This window comes from Rissa tridactyla, chromosome Z (assembly GCF_028500815.1).
Source record: "Rissa tridactyla isolate bRisTri1 chromosome Z, bRisTri1.patW.cur.20221130, whole genome shotgun sequence".
NCBI classification, from domain to species: domain Eukaryota; kingdom Metazoa; phylum Chordata; class Aves; order Charadriiformes; family Laridae; genus Rissa; species Rissa tridactyla.
In genome coordinates this window covers 13,375,983-13,396,439 of record NC_071497.1, presented here as the reverse complement: position 1 = coordinate 13,396,439, position 20,457 = coordinate 13,375,983, and the positions used below count along the sequence as shown (strand labels likewise).

Below are 20,457 nucleotides of genomic sequence, written 5' to 3'. Positions count from 1 at the left end.
TCCGCGCTGCCGGAGCCCTGGCCCGCCGGAGCCCTGTCCTGCCCCGCCGCCCGCCGTGGGCCGGGACGCGCGGTGCCGCAGACACACGCGTGACCCCGGGCCGCGCCCGCCCCGTCCCCGCACCCACACGCGACCGCGAGGGCGGCCCCGCACGCCGCAACCCAGCCTGAGCCGCGGCGCCATGGGGCCTGCCGGAGTGGCGGGGCGGGCGGCCAATGGGCGGCCGTCGCCTGGCGGGGGGGCGGGGCGAGCGGACGGCAGCCGGTCCAATGGGGACACGCGCGCGGGGCGGCCAGCAGGTTGCGTTGCGCCCGGGGTGCGGAGACGCTGCCGCGCGTGGCGCCGGGGTAGGCACGGGGGGCGGCTGCCGGGCGGGGGGGAGGGGAACGTGGGGGACGGACGACGACACGGGAACGGGGACGACGGGGACACACGCCCACGCCCCCACGCGCGCACCCCCACGGGCGCGCCGCCGGGCGCGGCACGCAGACGCACGCAGCCCGGCGCGGCGGCAGGCAGGGAGCCCGGGCGGCGGGGGGCTGCTATAAATCTGCGGAGCCGGTCCGCCTCCCGGCAAGGCACGGGCACGGCGCGGCACCGCACACCGCACCCCCCCCTACCCCACCCCCCCCCCCACAGCACCGCACCGCACCGCACCCCACGGCACGGTACGGCGTCCTCCCCCCGCGCCCAACCCGCGATGCAGCAGCTGGCTCCGGCGGCGAGCCGCTAGGAAGGGACCGGCAGGCAGGGAGGGAAAGAGAGAGAGAGAGAGACGGTCTTTAAAATCGCCCTTCCATCCCTCTCCTCTTTGTTCCTCCGCTGCTCCCTCCCTCCCCGCTTTTTGTTCGGTGGGGTTGCGAAGGGAGGGCAGTCCTGTCACTCTCCTTTTTTTTTTTTTTTGAGTTCTCCCTTTTTTTTATTTTTTAATTTTCCACATTTTTTTTCTTGGTTTTTTTTTTTTTTTTACCCCCCAGTGTTGGATTGTTGGGGGGAGGGGGGGCAGAGGATTTTTTTCTTTTAGGGTTTTTTTTTTTTGCTTCCTTTTAGAACTGTCCCCAATTTAGCTTCTTGTGTGTTGTCTTGAGAGAACTATCCATCTGCCTCTTGCTCCTCTTTATTGGGAGAACTGCACCATTACTTTTATTTTTTAAGCCGAGGAGAGGAAGGTAAGTTGTGGCTTGATTCTTTCCGTGGGTGTGCGAGGGGGTTCACGCGAGCGCCCTGCGGTGCATGCCGTGTAAAATGACGTGTGATTACCTATATTTGCTCCCCGCGAACACCTTTCGTGCCCACCGCAGCCTGCCCGCTGAGTTGCTGGAAGTGTTGGCAGCGTGCGGAGGGAGGGAGGGAGGGAGGGAGGGAAGGCAGCTGTGGAAGCCCGGGAGCGGGGGGTGGGGGGCGGACGACGACGGACGGGGGACACTCGGCACCGCATCCCTACCTGACCCGACCCCGCCTCAAAGTTCCCGCCGCCGCCCCCGTCCAGCTGCGGGTACGTCCCGTCGAGGGGGAGCGGCCGAAGGGACGGACCCGCAGCCCACGGGTGACGGGAGGCGTATCGCTTTGAGGAGATAAACCTGCATTTGCAGATTAGCCGGGATAAGACACCCCCCCCACTCCCCCACCCCGGTAATTGCATTAGCCGCACGGCGTTCCCTGGCTTCCCGTGGTGCTGGGAGGCGGCTGCATGTCAGGGCGCACAAAGACGCAGCCGGCCGGAGCAGGAGCGCGCAGCGCCTAGTGTCCGCGGGTGCGGAGGGCGGGCGGCGGGGAGCCGGGGTGCTCTCCCTGATGACCGTCGGGGCTTGAGGGGGTGGGTGGGTGCCGTGGCGTTTCGTGGAGATGACAAACTGCGGGAGGGGCCGCGTCCCTTTGTTCGGGGCGCTGCGCGGTGTTGCGCGGCGGCGGCGTCCCCGATCTCTGTCCGTGGTCCTACCGGGGCGGCGGGGGGGAGGGGAGGGACGGGGCGGGGAGCGGTCCCCGGTGCGCTCGGGGGAAGTTTCGCATCCGGCGGCCGCGGCGGGGATCCGAGCGGGGCTCCGGGCGAAGGGACGGACGGGGCGTCCCGTCCTCCCCTGGCGCCTCTCCCGTCCTCTCGCCGTCCGTCCCCGCGGCGGTGGGAGGGTCCGGGCGGGAGGAGGTGGAGGAGGGGGAGGAAGAGACGATGGTAAACGCTGGCGCTGCAGCGTGTGCTCCCGGCAAGGACCGGCCCCGAGCACTGCCATTGTCGTTTAATTTATGCCCAGCACGTTGCTCCGTGCCCACCTATTTCAGACAAGAAAATAATTGATGTGGGAGCAAGCGGGGCAAATTGGTAGTTGCACCTGTTCCGCCAACTCGTTTCCAAGGGCCGGTGGTGATGCCGGCGTTGAGACGGCTTATTTTGCCTAGTCCTTGCGCGCTGCAGCGCCGGGAGGGCGGAGGGCACACCAAGCCGTGCGGCCCCCCGGGGACGGGACCCCCCCCTGTCCCAGTGACACCCCCTCGGGCACTCGCTGGGGCGATCCCCGCGGGACGAGCAGCGGCGGGCCCGAAGGAGCGGAGCCTCGGCGGGCTGCCGCGGCGCTCGGCAGCCGCGCTTCCCCGGGGGCGGGGAGGGTGGTGGCGTCCCCCCGCCGCCGGCAAAACGGGACGGTGCTGTCACAGCGGCTAGTGCCCATCGCGGGGGCTCGGAGCCGGGAGGGGGCCGGGGAGCGCCTCCCCCGTCGGACGGGCGGCTCGGGGCGTTCGTGCGCCCCGCCGGGGCCGCTTTCGGAGGGGCGGCAGCGCAGGACCAGCGTTTTGCAGGGAAAGGCGGCGAGCCGGGGAGACGAGCGTCGCTGGGGGGCGGTCCTGCCCCCGACCTCACCGGCGACCCGACGCCGGAACACTGACGGTAACGGGAAGGGCAAGCTCCCGCCATCCCGCTGAGCGCAGCCCGTTGCCGCGCTAGGCGGCGGGGCGGGGCCTGCCCGGCCGTACCGCTGCCTACCGGGGGGTGCCCGCCGGGCCCGGGGGCGCGGCCCCGCGGGCGGGGGGCTTCTTGAGTGGCCACCGGCGGCGTCACTCAGGCGGCGGCCGCGGGGGCGGGCGGTGGGGGACCTTTATCAGCCGTCACCGGAGGCACTGCTCTTTTTGGCGGCGGGGCGGCTGCGGCTCGCTGGGGTAGCAGCAGCACCGGCAGAAGCAGCGGGTGAGGCGGTCGCGGGAGTCGCGCAGCTCCCTCGGGGCAGCGGCCCCCCCCCCCCCCATCCACCCCCTTCCGCGGGCGGCGGCCACGCTCCGCGGGACCTGCCGGCGGCTCACCCGGGGCAGCGGGTGGCTAAAAGGACGGTGGGTGGATCGGGGAGGGGCTGGGAAGAGCGTGTGGGCATTGCGGGGAGCCGTCGGTTGGGTCCCCGTAAAAGTGCGGGGTGGGGGGGGGGACGCCGGGGCTCCCCACGGGGCACGCGTGGAGGAGAAGGGGATGCGGAGCGGGGCTGCAGTCCGGGCGGGGGTACGAGGGAAGGAGGGGCGGCCTGGGCAGGGGGAGGCTGAGTTAGGGGCCGCCGGTGCCACACCAGGGCCCCCTCTGGAAAAGGGGGGGGAAAACCCGGTGTGTGCCGGGACCGTGGCCCTCCCCGGCCTCTGTAGGTGACCGGTGGCTTCCCGCCGGCACCGGCTTGTTGCACAGCCGGTTGCAAACTCTTAAGGTGTTCGCGGCGTTACATCAAGAGGGGCTTCCTCTTGCTGACAGGGATTTATTTTATTTTTTTTCCTGCGAATGTCTCTCTGCCCCCTTCTTCGCGCTAGATGGGCTTCGTCGCTTTTTGTTTTACCCTTCAGGATTTTCTGAATGTGTCTCCTCCCCACCCCCGCCCCGTTCCCCATGTGGTGCTAATTGGGCGAGTTTAGCACCTGTTCTCCTGACAAAACATTGTTCAATAAACCCTTTGTTTTGTCTGCAACGTCCCTCCGAACGACTTCCCCCCCCACCACCACCTATTTCCTTCGCCGTGGCCCTGCCGCTTGAGCCTAGCTCCCATTCTTCCTGCAAGCTGCACCTCTTTTTCCCCTCTTGTTTGGGTCTGACCTTGCTCGAACCGGGTCGTTTGTGTCCACAATGGTGCATCTGCCGGCTCCTGGCCGCGCTTTCTCGTCTGGCGGAGCCGCCGCCTCAGCCCCGGGGGCAGCACCGGATGAAAACCGGGCGGGGGCCGTTCGCTTTGCTGACGGGGTCGGGGTGGGGGGGGTTGCTGCAGCCACGGGGGTGTTGCGGGTCCCGGCGCAGCTGGGCGGCTGCGGAGCCCCGGGGGGTGAGGGGGCAGAGCTGCGCGGCCGCGCAGCGCCCGCAGGTGCGGCCGTCGGGCTCCTTCCGATGGAGGAAGGCGCGGTATCCCCGGGCCGAGCACCCCCCGGTGCACGGCTTGTCGTCTCTTCTTATTTATTTCTTAACGCTTCAGGCGCGGCGGGGCTGGGGGCTCACGCCGCCCTGGGTCAGCTGGGGAGGGAGTCGGCCCATCTTTTTTGCAAAGGTTTTTTGTTTTGTTTTTGTTTTTTTAACCTAGGTTATATGTGTTGCCTGCCTTTTGGGTTCGTCCCGCCCTGGGAAGAATGAAGTCTCTTCGTTCTGGTGTCTGTGTGTAGGGGAGCGAGGTGGCTTTGTTTCATCTGCATAGCGCTGGGGATAAGATAACTGGTCCGAGCAGGCAGACGGCTCGGTATCCCTTTCACCTCTACAATCCCCTATCTACATCCGTTTAAATACAGGTATAATTTATTAGAGTAGTAAAACTGGTCTTTAGTTAAAAAAAAAAACAAAACCCAAACCCGCAGAGCGATAACCAACAAAACCTAAAAAAAGTAGTCTTATTGTAGTTGATTTACCTGAAGTCTGCAAGACCCAAATGTGTTGCTGTGTTTATGGAGTTTTTGAAGACCACTTTGGTAATATGGTTTCAGTAGCTACATAGGTCTTCACTGTCTGTTTTTTTGCAAGTGATATTTGATAAAGTAGCAATGCCTGAAGAACTGAGTATTTCACAATGCGCGTGTGTGTATTTTCTTGAAAGGTAAAAGGTCGTTGGGGTTTTTTTTTGTGCTAAAAAGCCCTCCATGCCATTTGACTTTGTTACTTAACTCTGCCTTGATGGCCAATGTTAAAATGTGGGAGTACGGAAAATATTCCAGTAAGTGGGAACCTGTTCAGTTGAGGAAATGGACACCAGGGTACTAGCTAAAGCTTCAATTTTGCATTTTTTCTTTTTAATCCCATGGATTCTGAATCCTGAAATTGGATTCAGTTTCTTCCTCCCTCTCTTTCCTGGCATTTTGGAAATACTGTATTGGGGGTGATAGTTTGAAGAGTGGACTTGACTCTGTTTCATAGCTATTGTGCATAAATCATTTAGTTTTCAAATACTGAGCTGGTAATTCTACATACCCTTTCAAATAGGGTATTATTTAATCAGAGATAAATGTAGATATTTGAAGTTTTGCTGTGATATATTGAGAGCATATCCAACTACAGAGACATATGAATGACCTTGAAACTGCTAAGGAATTTTATCGCACTTATTAAGATCTGACAAAGCACATCTTTAATGCCCCCTTCAAATGTCTTACGGCTGTACCTGAACTGATATTTCCACTCAGCAATAGCTGTTTTAATTTTGTATGTTTTAATTCTGGTAGAGTGGTTGATCCTTTCCATATGCAGTAGAGATTTTTAATTGCTTTAGTCTTTGCGATGGATACCTCTTCAATATGTTCATATTTGCGTAAATCTTCTCCTATTATTGGCTTAACTGTACCTGTATAATATTTCCGCCTGTAAATTTATTATGACTTTCCCATACTAATCAGAGAATGGTAGGGGTTAGAAGGGGCCTCTGGAGATCATCTAGTGCAACCCCCTGCCAGAGCAGGGTCACCCAGAGCAGGTCGCACAGGAACGCGTCCAGGTGGGTTTTGAATGTCTCCAGAGACGGGGACTCCACCACCTCTCTGGGCAGCCTGTGCCAGGGCTCTACCACCCTCAAAGGAAAGAAGTTCCTCCTCATGTTTAGGTGGAAATTCCTATGCTCAAGTTTGTGCCTGTTGCCCTTTGTCCTGTTGCTGTGCACCACTGAAAAGAGCCTGGCCCCATCCTCGTGACACCTGCCCTTTAGATATTGGTAAGTGTTGATGAGATCCCCTCTCAGTCTTCTCTCCAGGCTAAACAGACCCAGGTCTCTCAGCCTTTCCTCCTGAGACAGGTGCTCCATCCCCCTGATCATCTTTGTAACCCTTTGCTGGACTCTCTCCAGTAGTTCCTTGTTTTGCTTGAACTGGGGAGCCTAGAACTGGACACAATACTCTTCTCCCTGGTTTCATTTTAAACTCTGCTTTTCAGTGATAGGGGAAGATCCTTTCATCACTGTAGGTTTTGTTGTCATTGATTTATTTATTGCCTCTTCAAAAATTGTGAACTACCATGCTGCAGAGTGAGTGGAGTGATCCAGGTGTGGTGAGTTGAAACTGTTCTAAACAGCTGCTAGAGCTGGAGTATCTGGTTAAAAAAACCCAACCAAACAAAACCAACAAAAAACACAGAAGTGAGCCACAAAACCCTAGGTTTTCAGATTATTTCGCAGGTTTCTGGATGGCAATATTCAAACTACAGTGAAATTCTATTACAGGCTGAATTCTATGAAAGAGCCTGTAATGCTAAGCTAGATTTTTTGGGGGGCCAAAGCTAAGTTTGCTTTATTTGAGGACTAAGTAGGAAATAGATGACATGTGATGCAGTGTTCTAAAAGCCCAAGGAATACTTCAGCTTTCCTGTACTTCTTAAAATAAGTCAATGCCGTTGCAGAGGTGGACTTTGCAGGTAAAAATAGTACAGGGATGCAAGTGCAAGCTCCTTCCTAGTAACAGTGATGTTGAAATGCTGCTTTTGTAGGTAAAACTCTTGCTGTCTTAAAACATAATGGCTTTTGATTATTTTTTGACACTGATGTTCTTCATAGCAATAAAACCAATTGTTAGCTAATGGATAAAGTCAATTTGTGATGAACATACATTTCAATCTTGCTTTAAAGCGATCTTTGCTTTTGCTGTAATGCTTTTCTAATAGATGCTAGCATCTACAGAGGGCAGGGAATGTTACCAGCTGTTGCTAAGACTTTAAAAGTGAGAAGATGTTGCCTTTGTGCACTGAGCGTTGTTTTCCTGACAGCCCCCAAATCAATTGAAAAATCACAATACTATCCAGCAGGATTAGCTGATGATGCCGTGGGTTTTGTCATCTCTAGTTTCAATTCTGAAGGAAGCCGCTACATGTTTTTTGATCTGTCGCCTGTGTGAATCTACCTAATTTGACTTACTCAGGAAGGATTAGTTCTGGAGAAGCTGGTGTAACAGGGTTAGAGTTCATAGTGCTTAGCTACTACCACCGGTGGGCCAGATCAAGATGTTTTCTTGCCTAATCCTTGTTGAAATTTAAAAAGTCATCCTGAGTTTCTGGTTGCAAAATAACACAAAGAGGCAGGCTCCTCAACTGATTGCAGCTGAAGCTTGGAGAAACTGCCAATATCGAGCAAACTGCTTTTGCCCAGTAGGCATTGCTGTGATTTGAAGGGACTTCTAGCATCTAATATTTTGCCACTAAGCAACTAAATACCATGCTAAATTTGACAGAAGCTGTGGTAAGAGAACAGCTAATTGTTGATCTTCCCTGTATTTGAAGTGCTGTTTCGCATGGATTTTTTTTTTTTGGCATATGGCTCTGCAGAAAGGCCACCTTGGAAAGATTACCTCAGTGAAATACTTTGCTTTTAGTAGTCAGTGTTTTTGTAGGTAGTGCAGTTTTTCAGCTTTAAAACTAAGTGAAATAGTTATAGACAGCTTATGGCAGAAATCTTAAGGAAAGCATGCTTCCTCAGAAACTTATTTAAAAATTCTAAACCCACATCAAGTTTTTTGAAATAGCTCACAGTCTAAATCTGTCTTTGCTGGCAAAATATCTGGGGTTTTAGGCGCAGTAATTATATAATCACAGAAATTGTAATGGGAAGGTCTTACTTGGATACATTTGGAAAAAGCAAATTGGGAACAAGCTGAAGCTTTCCCGATGGAGCTTAAACTAGTGTCACACTGTTTTCTATTCTGTTTGAGCCCCACTGTTCCTCATGGTACTCCAGTACTTAAGCAACAGGGGTTTTCATTTGTTTTAATCATCATAGTAATCCTGGACATAATACAGTTTTGGAAAAAGCTGTAGTTCCCCTAATAGAAAGCTGGGATGAGTGTTATGTGTTTAAATGTCTTAGGAATGCTTCACAATTGTTTGTGCACCAGCCAAGGATCAGAATGAGGATCACTGTAGGCAGTCCTAGGCTTCACTTCATAAAAACATTGTGGTACTGATTCTTCATCCCCTCATACAGCCCTGACATTGCTGGTGGCTCAAGTAGTGCTGCTGCTTATCAGAATCTGCCCAGATGCTTAGGCTCAATAAGGCTGTAAGATGTTGCAAGGATGAGTATCTTGGTTTGCTGTGTTTAGCAGACAATGGGTATATCCCAGTAAACCTGCAGTGGTTGACCAAATGACTCAGAAGCTAGAAAATAATGAAGTGCTGAGCACACTGTAGGATGGTCTTAAGGACTCCAGACACTTTCTCTGGTGTTCAGCTGAGCATGGAGTAGATTTATAAAATGTTATACACTGGACAGTTACTGAATTGCTTGAATGTAATGTAAAGTATGTATGTGCAGTTTCTTAAATACCCAAGTACTGGTAAAATAGGGAAAATCAAATGTTCAAATGCTTTGTAACACCATCTACATGGAGGTAGGAAAGGCTGTTCCAGGTATCCTGGAACATTCATTGTGACGCACTGAGCAGCCTTTCTGTTGGTCTGTGCTAGCTGCATTTGCTTTTGGATTCCTCAGGGTGAGTTTGTTTAACCAAGTACTTATTCAGACTTAACTGAATAAACTTTATGTATTTTTGTGGAATGAAACTGCCATTGCATGATTGCTGGAGTACTGATGTTCTACAGTTTAAATCTTAATGACAGAAATGAAATTAGTAGGATTTGTTTTACAGAACGGATGAACAGAGCTAATTTCCGGGAAATTGAAATAAATATTTGTAGATAAATGCCTTAGTCATTTGAAAGGATTGAGAGAAGGAGATTCAGCTATAGAAAGGGAAAAATAATGTAAATTCAGCTTCTCTACCAGTAGTGTCCCTGCTTCTCACCCTGGTAACAATATTTTTCAATATAATTCTTATATATTCTTTAAGAAGTAGCATTATGGTCAGAAGGGGTACTTGAAGTCAGCTTCCCTTTGGCTTAAGTTGCCTGTTATTTCTTATTATATTGATTTGCCAAAGATTTCTGCCATATTAACCTGGAGTGAGGTGGGGGAGGATGGAGGGCAGAAGACGACAGGCAGATACTTTTTATGCAACTTCCACCTGGTGGGATTGCCTGGGTGAGGCAGTGGTTCCACTGGGTTTTGCAGATACTCAAACAGTACCTACATGCCACAGGGGCTGAACATGGGAAGGGAGCCCCTTGGGCTGACCTTGTCTTTAATTTCAAGGTGAGTAATGGATACATTCCAAGCATGAATGTTCCATGGTATCTAAATTGAGTTTGGTAAGGAAAAAAGTGTGGTTTTGAGAGTCTTGAATCTAGAGCTGTGTGTCTTTCTATACTGAGATTTGGACAGTCAACCTTTGCGTGCAGGGGGCTACAGGGTTTTGTTTCGGTGTAATGATATGGGAAGCCTAGTGTTAATATGGCTTAATGTAGATAAAAACAGCTAAGGCTTTCATGGTTATGTCCATTGTTAATAATGGAACTACAAAGTGCCTTCAAGAAATGGAGTTCCCTGTTTTAGGCTTGCTGCAACGGCTATCAAAAGTGAGAAATTAAATACCTAAACACCAGAAAAAGGGCAAGGGTTTGTCTGCCTAGTGTTTATACTTGTTCTAGTGAGCTTGGCACTTTTTGTTTTGTAAATACTTGTGGCTTGAGTGCTCCTCTGTTTCTAATCTGTCATTAACTTCAATACTTTAAGGATATCTGTGAATGCATTCTTGAGGTTATGGTCTTCCCCCTTAAAAGCTGCAGAAACAGCTGTTTCTGGGCTTGAGCAGCACCTTTGGAGAAGAGTATGCTGAATGGCTAAATACCTTTTCATAGCTCATGGAGTCAGAGTGGCACAGATGCACGTGTTTACCTACAGAAATAGTTAAGGTTCCTGCAACACTGTTCCAGGTCACACTGTGAGAAGTGCATGCAAGGTGGGGAGGATGAGGAGGTCCCTTGGAGCTCTGGTCTAGCGAAGGGGTGTTTCTGATGAGTAAGCTGGGTGCAGGAGGGAGTAGGTATTGTGACAGAGAAGAACATTATTAGGGGTTATTTGGTCTTCTGAATTTGCTTTGAGTATATACATGCACAGCTGTTGCTCTGAAATGGGTTAATATATTGCAAGAATGCTAGCAGCAAACATACCTTCACTATGTTCCCGTTTTATTTTTGTAATGGAGTCTTTGTTTCAGTGCCATCCATTTTGTTCATCCTCTTGCAATACCAGAAAACTAATGCTGTGACCTCTGTTTTTATTCATCCATTAGCATTAAATTTTGTATGCATCAACCCAGTTTTAGCGGCAGAGCAAGATCTTGGGATTTATTTATTTTTTCTGTATCTACTCTTCATCTCCAGTCTTGAACCAGCAAATATAATTAGCTAAAGGTAAGAGGTGAACACGATTGCTTGCATGTCACAATTGATTTAAGAAGGGCTTTTAAATCTTCTACATTTAAATATAAAAATCCTAATACCTGTGATAATTGTGATTAAGGATGTTATTTTTATCTGTAGTAACATGCAGAGAAATCTCGTCAGACTTCCTGCTGTGGTTCCTTTCTACCCAAACATGCAATAGAAGCTGCTGTTTCCAAAAGAGGGACAGCTAAATTCATAACTCTAAACCACCATATGCTTCTTGTAACAAACTATGCATGTACTGCATGCATGCAGTAGTGAAGAAATTAGTTTATTAATGAGTTAACTTTTTCAGTTTATGTGCTTACACCTTGAGCTGTAACCCAAAAATTGAGTTCCTGACCTAAAACTGTTGTTGCTAATCTGGTCAGAGCACCCATTCTGAAGGGTACTGGGAAATTGCTGACAAAGTGGACTGCATAAAGTCAGGAAGACTTTAGAACTGCTTTTGCATTCAGATAGCTAAACTGTGAAACTTGGCATAGCGATAGCACTTGCCTTGGACTGCATCCATGGTTGAGATGTTGGTAGGCAAGATGAGAATTACAGCCTCATTAACCAACTGAGTAGCTGAATTTTTTTCTGTAACAGTTGAGCAAACTGAAAGAAAATTAAATGGAGTCATGCTTGTCTTTTGATAAAAGCTATTTTTATAAGGAGAGTGGTTCTTGTAGTGAAATTCCTCTGAACCGGTACAGCTGAAGGATATAAAACTAGCCATCATGATGGAGACTGAGGCTTTTTTTGGATATAGCTCAAGGATCTCTTCTCTGCTGAAATTGTAACTGAGCTGTTGAATTACTTTTTTTTGTGTGGAAGGTTTCTCGCACAACTCTGAGGTGGTAACTGCTTCCACATCAAGTGGTGTAACACAAATGACACAAAGGTTTGTGTCTAGTGGGAAGGGTCCCTGCCAATGTCAGCAGTGTTGGAACTAGGTGATATTTAAAGATTGCTTCCAACCCAAAGCGATCTGTGAATCTATGATAAAATGTCAGGGAAGGGGACTTCATGTCCAAGTTAGGTAACATTAGGAGAAATGTAGATTCCATTTTTTGGATTTGATAATCTAGTCTTTCAGAAGTAGCTGTTAGAAAAGGAGTAGATACTGCAGACTTTTGCTGTGGTAAAAGTACAACCTGTTTTTCTTTTGTGTATATGGCCTTTTTTGATCTTTACAAATACTGCATGTGTGTAGCCAGGTGGAGTAAGGATTACCTGTTTTGAAACATGGGATGTCAATGTTCCTGAAGAAATGCTAAGTCAAATTGCCCAACTTTGGTGTGAATTGCATAGCATGATCAAATGCACCAAGTTTCCTGTTCGAAGCAATGCGTGACAAAGGATAATGAATTGGTAGTTTCTGTAGGAACAGTTTCCTTTTTTGGCTTAAATTAACTGTGCAGTATCATATTTAACTTAAACTTTTGTGTATCAATCCCATCTAATCTTGGTATGTACTGTCAGAATGTCCAACATGAAGGACCTAATTTTGATGGCTTGCTCAAATATTCTAGTACTGAAAATTAATGACCATCTAATTGTGTCTATCCTCCCGTTTGTTAAATTGGGTTGACTTTTTAAAAACTTATTTATATATCTTTTCATGACTCACCTGAGAAGGCTGTGCTGCTTTTATCTGAATACATCTGAAAAATCTGGCTGTTAGGCTATTAGGAAGAGCTGTAGGCACATGATTGTAATGATACGTTTGGTCAAAATTCAGATAACTGAGTAAATTCCTGTCAAATGCAGTACATGTATGCAGGACTGTCCATTGACCTACGTAAGTGGATATGAAATGATACACTCGGGTACAGAATGATGTAGACAACATCTAATACTACCTAGAGGTTTGAACAGTTGAATGCAGATGGTGGGTGTTTGTTATGTGTAACGCATATGGACTGAAGGGTTATTTAATCCTCGGTGGAAAAATACAGTTGTACAACAGGATTAAATGGGAATGGGAGCATCAATTTCTTGAAACATAGAAGTATTTGAATTATTGTGGATGTCACAAGAGGTGAAGATATCTTTCGTATTTGAATGCAAGATGAATAGTTTGAGCAGTGTCTGTGACCCGAACTTGTAGTAAAGTTAATCAGTTTCTTGGGACATCTGCAAAGGTATGCCTGACTCCAGTGCTTGTAATGCTCTTTGAACTCAGTAGACAGTGGGTATAGCTCATGAGTTCTTAGCTTCTGGATGTGCCCTTCCTTCTGGTACATGTCAGCTCTTTTTTTTCTTTCCTGGCCTGAGGAAGATGATGAGCTTACTTGCACGCGTATGACACTACATTCTTAAGTCAGTGACATCCTCCAAATCGAACTTTGGTGGCATCATCATGCTGTCATGTTAAACATTTTAAAAAGTCTGCTTGAAGGCTTGTGCTACCTGATGGTGTGCTCACTACAGAGGTTCTGCCCTGCTTTGACTTAAAGATGAGTGGGCAAACATTGAAGATTTTTTTCTTAATCTTAGATGGTAATTTTTTTGGTAGGTCTTAAGTCTGGCCAGGGAAGTCGTGCACTGTATATCCTAACATGAAGAGTAATTTTCCACACATTCTTGAACCAAAAAAAGTGTCAGACCAGGCTTTTAGCTACTCGGTCAAGAAAAGCGTTCCCTGAGGAGCAGTTTCTCACAGGTGTCTCCTCTGTACCAGGCACCCTTAGATGACAGCCTAAGCCTTTCTTGCTGCTGCTAGCTGCTGTTCAAAAATGGGTGCTTTGTGTGTAGCACCAAACTAGATGGGACTAAATAGTGAGAAGCTATTCCCATAGCAGAGGGACCTCTATGCCCTGTGGAGGTAGTTTATGAAGCAGGCTTCTTCCTTGCTTATTCTTCTGTGGGGATTTCTAAAAGCAGTTTTTTTCCTCCCCTTACTTTTCCCCCACTCCAGCAAAAGAAGTCCTCCATACGTTTCCATCTGAAGCTTGAGGGGTAAAGTTGATTTTGGTGACCTTGGACATGTTGGTTCCCATAGAGACTGTTTGGTGAATCCAGTGTCTCACAGGAGCAGAGGCAGATGCAGGCCCCCTGGGACCTGCAGTGGTGGGTTGGGAGATGCTGAAGAAGCGATTGGGAGGAAGCTCATAGGGCTTGTCTGGGCTTGAGGAGGCAGGGAGGAGAAAACACCATACCAGGGGTGACAGATCTCGCTTCCCTGAGAGGGTCGAGGGCAAAATGATCTTTTTTCAGTCTCTGTATCAGGAATCTGAAGGTCAGTGCCAAAGTAGCATGGGGAAAACAAAGTTTGTCCGGTAGTGTCTCCTGCTGCATGTCAGTGGAGGAATTCACATGGTGGTGGGCACCCAGATGGGGTGCTTCACCCCAGGAAAATATTTTCATTACTACTGGTGGAGCCCTGTGCTGGCTGAGAAATAGGAGCTTTGTCTGAGGTCTCAGCAGTTCTCATAAATGCCTGCAGTTCTCCTGAACTCCCTGGATTTTGTCAGGAAAGCAGCGATGAAGGAAACTTGAAGTAAGACTTTGAGGCGGGCTGCCTCTTCTTTCTCCACCTAGGAGATTCCTCGTCGGGTAAAGCTGATCTGTGCCTGAACCTGGGTGAGGTCTGGCTGCCTGGCTTTTCCCTCTGCAGAACGGCAGCTTGCGGCGCTGGGTGTCGGAGCAGGCTTTGCGGCAGGCCCTGCTCTCCAGGAGGAGGCCTGGGGCTGCCCATAGCAGACATGGCTGCTTCCAGCCAGATCCGCAGGGGCCTCATGGCTGCAGGACCCAGCTGGGGGAGTCCCTGGTGCTGTCATGAGAACCTGCTTAAGAAAGGATAAAGTAATGCATGGGTGGAGAAGAGTGAGGGGAAAAAAACGTGAGGAAACAGCCTTGTGAGCACCGAGGGTGGAGGAGGTGGTGGCGCTGGCCCGGGGCAGACATGGCCCCGCAGCCTGGGGAGGAGGCTGCAGTGGAGCAGGCCTTTCCCTGCAGCCCATGGAGAGGACTGTGCTGGAGCAGAAATGGCATGGCAACCCAGGGGAGGGCCCTGCGCCATCACAGGTGTGGGTGTTTCCTGAAGGAGCTGCTGGCTGTGGAGGGCTCTTGCTGGAGCAGGGGGAAAATTTGTCGGTAAACCCCCGTTCTCCTTCACCTCACTGGAGGGTGGTGGCGTGGGGGGGGAGGAGTTGGGAATGAAGGATTGAAATTGAGCCAGGGAAGATGGGGCTGGAGGTGAGAAGAAGGTGTTATAATCTTCTTTTTGTTTCTCACTAGTTAAATGCATTTTAATTGGCAGTACACTAAATTAATTTTCCTCAAGTCCAGTCCATTTTGCCTGTGACGCTAATTGGTAAATGATTTCATTGTCTTTTTCTTGACCCAAGAGCTTTCTCATCCTGTTTTCTCCCCTGTCCTGTTGGAGGCTGGGCAGGTGTCTGGCAAGCCCACCACACAGGTCATGGTCAGTGGCTTAGTCTGTGTCAGAGAGCAGCGAATCTCTCAAAAACGGGAAGACGTAGTTGGCTGACCAGAATGATATGGTGTGCGTGTGTTAAAAGGCTTCCAAATTTAGGTATGTGTGCTCCAATGTTTGTGTGCCTGTGAGATGTGGCTTCTACAAACTCTGTTGCCTAGTTAACCGGTCTTTCAAGTGGCAGAGGAATGTGCATCCAGGGTGTTATTAGTGAAACACTTTGTATTTTCTTCCATACTCCAAGCTGTGCTTGCAGGAAGAGGTGGTTGCTGTGTGTAAGTGTTGCAGGCAGGATAGCTGCTAGATGCATTTCTGTATGAGTACCTGTCCGGGCAACAGATTTTTCTCTTCATTCATGCTGACATTTTATGAAGTTTTTAAATGTTTGTGGAACAGGTATTCCTGACAGACACAGATCCTGTCCTTCCCAAGAGGGAGTCAGAACTTGGAGGTTTTCTTAATTTTTAGGTAGACAATAGTTCCATGGCGTATGACTTTCTCCATTCTTCTATTGTTTGCTAAACAAAGACATCAGCTGTTGAAGCTGGTCATATCACCTCTCTGTGGTCTAGGCAACTGTTGTTAATGTCTTGTGTTCAGTGCCATGATGAAAGATGTGCAGTCATCCTTCCCCAGCAGTGACAGGTCTTTGTCCCTTCTTTGGAGCAATGAAAGAGTTAGGGTATTGGTGTTAGTATTATGTGTTATACTCCAATGCATAGTAATTGCAACTTCAATTTTCTGGTCAGTCCTCCTTAACAAGTGGCTAGGTATTAAAACTTGCTTACTCAATTGTCTTTGCTTTTTAGCCAATGATAAGCTGATGGTCAGTCCCCATTGGTATCCTGTGTCCTGTTTTTCACTATCTATAGTAAATGAATGATGATCTCAATCTACAGTGTCAGTGCAGAGCCATAATAACCATGAATGTATAGAATTAGGGCCTGATGGTAGTGGTCAGAGGTTGACTTTACGGAGTTGCAGGGGCGTCTGCCTTACAGACGTGCTGTTGTGGGATGGTCGTTGCTGTCAGAGCTCTGTGATCCATGGTGCTCCAGAGGGCTTGGTGATGCTCATCCAGCTCCTGAACAATTGCCTACTATTTGCCACTTATCCCTGTGGGCAACAGTGGCAGCCAGGGGAAGACTGAAGTACATCAAGTGGGCCACAGAGCTCTGGGGGTGCAAGCAAAGGATACGGGAGCTCTGCGGGAAGTTTTCTCAGTTGAGAAGTTGACTTTCTCTCAGTCTTGTAGTTGAAGGGTAAGAGTTTTGGTGGAAGGAAACACTATTTGGCCATTAATAAATGGCTTTGCGGCTAGTGCTGCATACAGCATTTTGCCTCTTATGACAGTGCGTCCCTCTTTGAGGAATGAGAGCTGAGTGAGAGACGTGGGACAGCTGACAAAGTAAGGCAAGAGCATCTTTGCCAAAGGGTTTGCCAACGTGGGGAAAAAGACTTGAAAATAGGTATGATAAGTGGGTGTGGGCAGTAGTAATAGCTTGCAGTCAACTGAGGAGAATGGAGGTTGGGGCTCTAAATATAGGTAATGTTACAGGAATGAGAGAGTCCTCAGGAAGGATAAAGCAGGCCAAAACAAAGCCCACTTTTAGTGCCTGTACCCAAGTGTGTGCAGCCCACATGACAAACAGTGGGAGACAGAGGTCTTTGTGTGCAGCTGTGGGGACTGCTGGTGCAACTGAGATATGGTGGGACTGCTTATGTGGATGACCAGTGTTGAGGTATGCAAGCCCTCTTGGAAAGAGCGTGAAGAACAGTCTGTCCTTTGTCTGTAAGAGCAGCTCAGATGCATGGAGCTCTTCTGGCACTTAGGAAAATGAATAGTCCTGTCAGGCTTGGTTATACAGGAAACTCATGACTGAGTTCCAGTGCTAAAAGTTGTGTATAGGAGATGGCAGTGAGGACAAGACATAAAGGAGGAGCTTTGCCAGTGAATAAAGGGATGGTGTTAGAAACGCTAGTACTCAGCTGCAGTTGGTGAAGGATGTCAAGGGCAACAAGGTGGGTTTGAACCAATAATATAGCAGCAGAGGAATATAAAAAGGAGACTGTGGACTTGCTGCTGAATGGGATGGATGATTTACTGACATCAAACAGACAAGGTGGTGAGGTGCCCAGTGCTTTTATTGCCTCAGTCTTCACTGGTAGGGTCTCCTGAGCTCCTTTTGTGTAGGGAGAGGGTGCAAGGAGAAGAGCTGTTGAGAGGAACAGGTCTGGGATCTTTAGAGAAGTCTCAGCTGTTTTGGGTCTGTGGGTCTGAGGGTATCTTTGGGGCGAGTAGCTTTGACTTTCTGTATCTGACCTAAAAAACTAGAATGGTATTGGAGGCACAGGCTCGTGTAGGTAGAAGATGTCAAGATCAGATTCTGCTTTGTCATCTGCTCTTTAAGAGGTCACTGGTTTGGAAGGTGCACTATAGCTTTTAGTTTCATGTGATGTAAGCTTTATGTAGAGAAGCTGACAAACCCAAGCTGGAATATTTTAATAACTGAAAATGCCAGCACAGTGTGAAACTACTGGCTGTTCTTATGAGTGCCTTTCAAGGTGAAATTCAGTCCTTTGCATTATTTAGTAGTTGTAATACTACTTTGACACTGTCTTCCTGGCCTGTCTTTCAGGTTGTAGGTATTTGGGATAGCAGTTAGATGCCTAGTATTATTGCCCACTATGTGGTCAGCTGCCCTTGTGAGTCTACTTTACACTTAATGCGTATCATCAGTTAACATTTTTTCCCCAGGCTTTTTCATGAATAGTAGTCGAGCCAAATGCTTACCGATTCTGAGGGGCTGTACGGTGGTGTTCTTTTGAGAGGAAAGAATATAGTTGGCTCTTCCTCTACGTAAGCTGATCTGTTTGAAGAATAAATAGTGATCTGTCTGAACTTGTTTTCCTGGTGGGGATCAGCCTAGAGGCAAACAGAGTCCATATTTAGTTCTTAAGTAGTCTTCAGAGCCCTCTTGGAGCTAAAAGGCTGCACTTCTGCATGAACCACTCTCTTGAGAGCAGAGGCTGTCAGAAGGCTTTCCTGGAAATCCCTGAGGGCAGTTCTGGGCCAGACGAGGATCCTTTGACAGCTGGGATGTTCCGCATGTGGATGTTAGTGATGCTCTCTCTAGGTAAGAGGTGAGCTATAATGAGAGGACTGCTGGCCAACACTGACCCAGTCTGCCTGTGCCGAGTAGAAACTACTCAGAATGGTTGCTTGTATATCAGTTTAAGTGTGGGGTTTGGCTTTTTTCTGAGAATAATTATACTAGTTCAGATGGGAAAGGGGGTTTTGGGCACAATTCTTGGAGAACATGTCTGAACTTTATCCAGGCTTAGGCTTTTTTCAGAGGCAGGCCATCCAGTGTCCTATGAATCAGGGTAACTTGGTGTGGGCAATATCCACCTTTGTTAGAACAGGCTTTGGTCCAGTAAGAGAGGAAACGCAGCTTGAGAGGAAATGAAGAATGGAAAGATGTAGCTAATGAGTCAGAAGACTGAAGGTGGCTGTACTGATGAGAGTGACCTGTTCATGCAGTAACATAATGTAAGTCTGGTTTATTTTATGGTGTGTTAGACATGGATATCGCTGTTCTACCAGACGTGACCTTTGCTTCTTTTCCACGTTCCTGATTTGTGTAAGCAACTGTGGCATTGTATAGTTAAATGGTAACTTAAATAGGGAAGGCAAAGGACTGGTTGCTCTTCTGTGCTTTTATGCAATAGAGAGACTTCTGTATAGCAAATCAAAAATGTAAAAGGTTTGTCTATAACCGCTTACTTCTGACAATAATGCTTCTGGCCTGTACTTCTGCTTCTGGTTATGAGCTGGTGATGCTGCAGAAGAGGCATGCGTCAGCAAGATGCCTTTTTGCAATTAACAGTATGTGGCCACTGGTCACAACTTGCTTGTATCAACAGTACCTTACTTGCTGTCCATTTTTCTGTGTTGTATAATAGTGGGTGATCTCAGGAGGATTAGGATGCAGAGATACAGCAAAGAACTCTCCTGAGCATGAAAGGCAGTGGTGGCAGAGGAGGGGAGGGAGGGATCATAAGTAGTTGAGGTATTGCCTCTGGCTTAGATATTTCAACAGTAGCTAGCTGTCCTTGTTCTGTGCTTCCTTCACTTTGCTGCAAAATATATTTAACTTGTAATATGATATGGACACTTTTCTTAGAACTTGCAGGTAGGAAGGAATGGAATAGAAGGTTAAGCAGCCTTTCCCAGTGTCTTCTGTGGGACAAACAGTAGTTGTCATGAAACCCAGGTAACCACCTGGAGGATTATAGAGAATTGGAAAACATGACTATGTTAGAATGAGTAGATAATGTTCTGCTTCAGCATCTTTGCCTTGATAGTGATGTGTTCTTTGCTGCCTGCAGTCCTTCAAGTGCCATGCATACCTCATGTGGCAAAGACTATTAAAAGTAGGGATCCTAAATTGCACTTCTAATGTATTCCACCTCATGGGCATTCATTCTGTTTAGCAGTTGGGATTGTCTGTGCAGCTCAAAACCAAAACAGTTGCTGTCTTCTACAGTCATGTTACCTCTCCAAACCCAAAAGATGGCTCTTGAAAGTTGAACAAGAAAATATTGTTTTTAAATGGGCAGAGATAAGTGGATCTAAAACTGCTCATGTGGGACTGCTAGTAACTAGCCATTGTGGTGTTGAAATGGGGCTCTTGTCCTCAGCTTTATAAAACCAGAACATTAATCAAAGTTAATGTTTCAGTCTAATAAAATAGGATTAGTGATAAAGTCTTGTGCTCTCTGCCTTTCTGATTCCCACTTTTCTCAGGAGAAGCCTGTTGTGCAGGATTTAATGCTGAGAATAGTTTTGACGCATTGGAGTTGAGTGAGGTAGACTGAATAGATAATGGTGGGGCTAGCAAAGGTCCAGCCATGCAAACGAAATGCAAGAGTGACGTGGGAAAAATTGCTCTATCCAAGCTGATGAATCCAGTCCTGTGAATGGGTACCAAGGGAACGTGATAAGCCTGGAAATAGACTGATATGGTAGGTAGGGAGAAAACCTCTAGAGCTACAGGAGTAAGATAAATGCTTGGGTGTCCTTTTTTAATGCTTGTTCTGTGACTAGATGTTCATAGGTTGTTTTGCCACAATAGCTGCTCTCTAATATCTAGGCAAGACCTTCAAACTCATCCTTTCCAAGTGATGTCCAGAAGGAATCATATAAAAGGAATGCTTCATCGTCCTCTTCTGAAGAAGCCTACCTGAATTTTTATACATCTTTTCAGTCCAATGAATT

General features: G+C 48.3%; 1 protein-coding gene across 2 annotated transcripts in view; it reads left to right on the top strand.

Annotated features, from left to right (window-relative positions):
- Positions 1–326: 326 nt before the first annotated feature.
- ELAVL2 (ELAV like RNA binding protein 2) overlaps positions 327–20,457 on the top strand; it is a 102,413-nt gene continuing 82,282 nt past the window's right edge. Inside the window, exon 1 of one of the 2 annotated variants that reach the window (XM_054185565.1) lies at positions 327–347. The gene's annotated coding sequence lies outside the window, so the exon portion shown is untranslated. Of the gene's footprint in view, positions 348–1,039; positions 1,170–20,457 lie in introns of those variants that run through there. The other variant, XM_054185564.1, reaches the window with a different exon arrangement.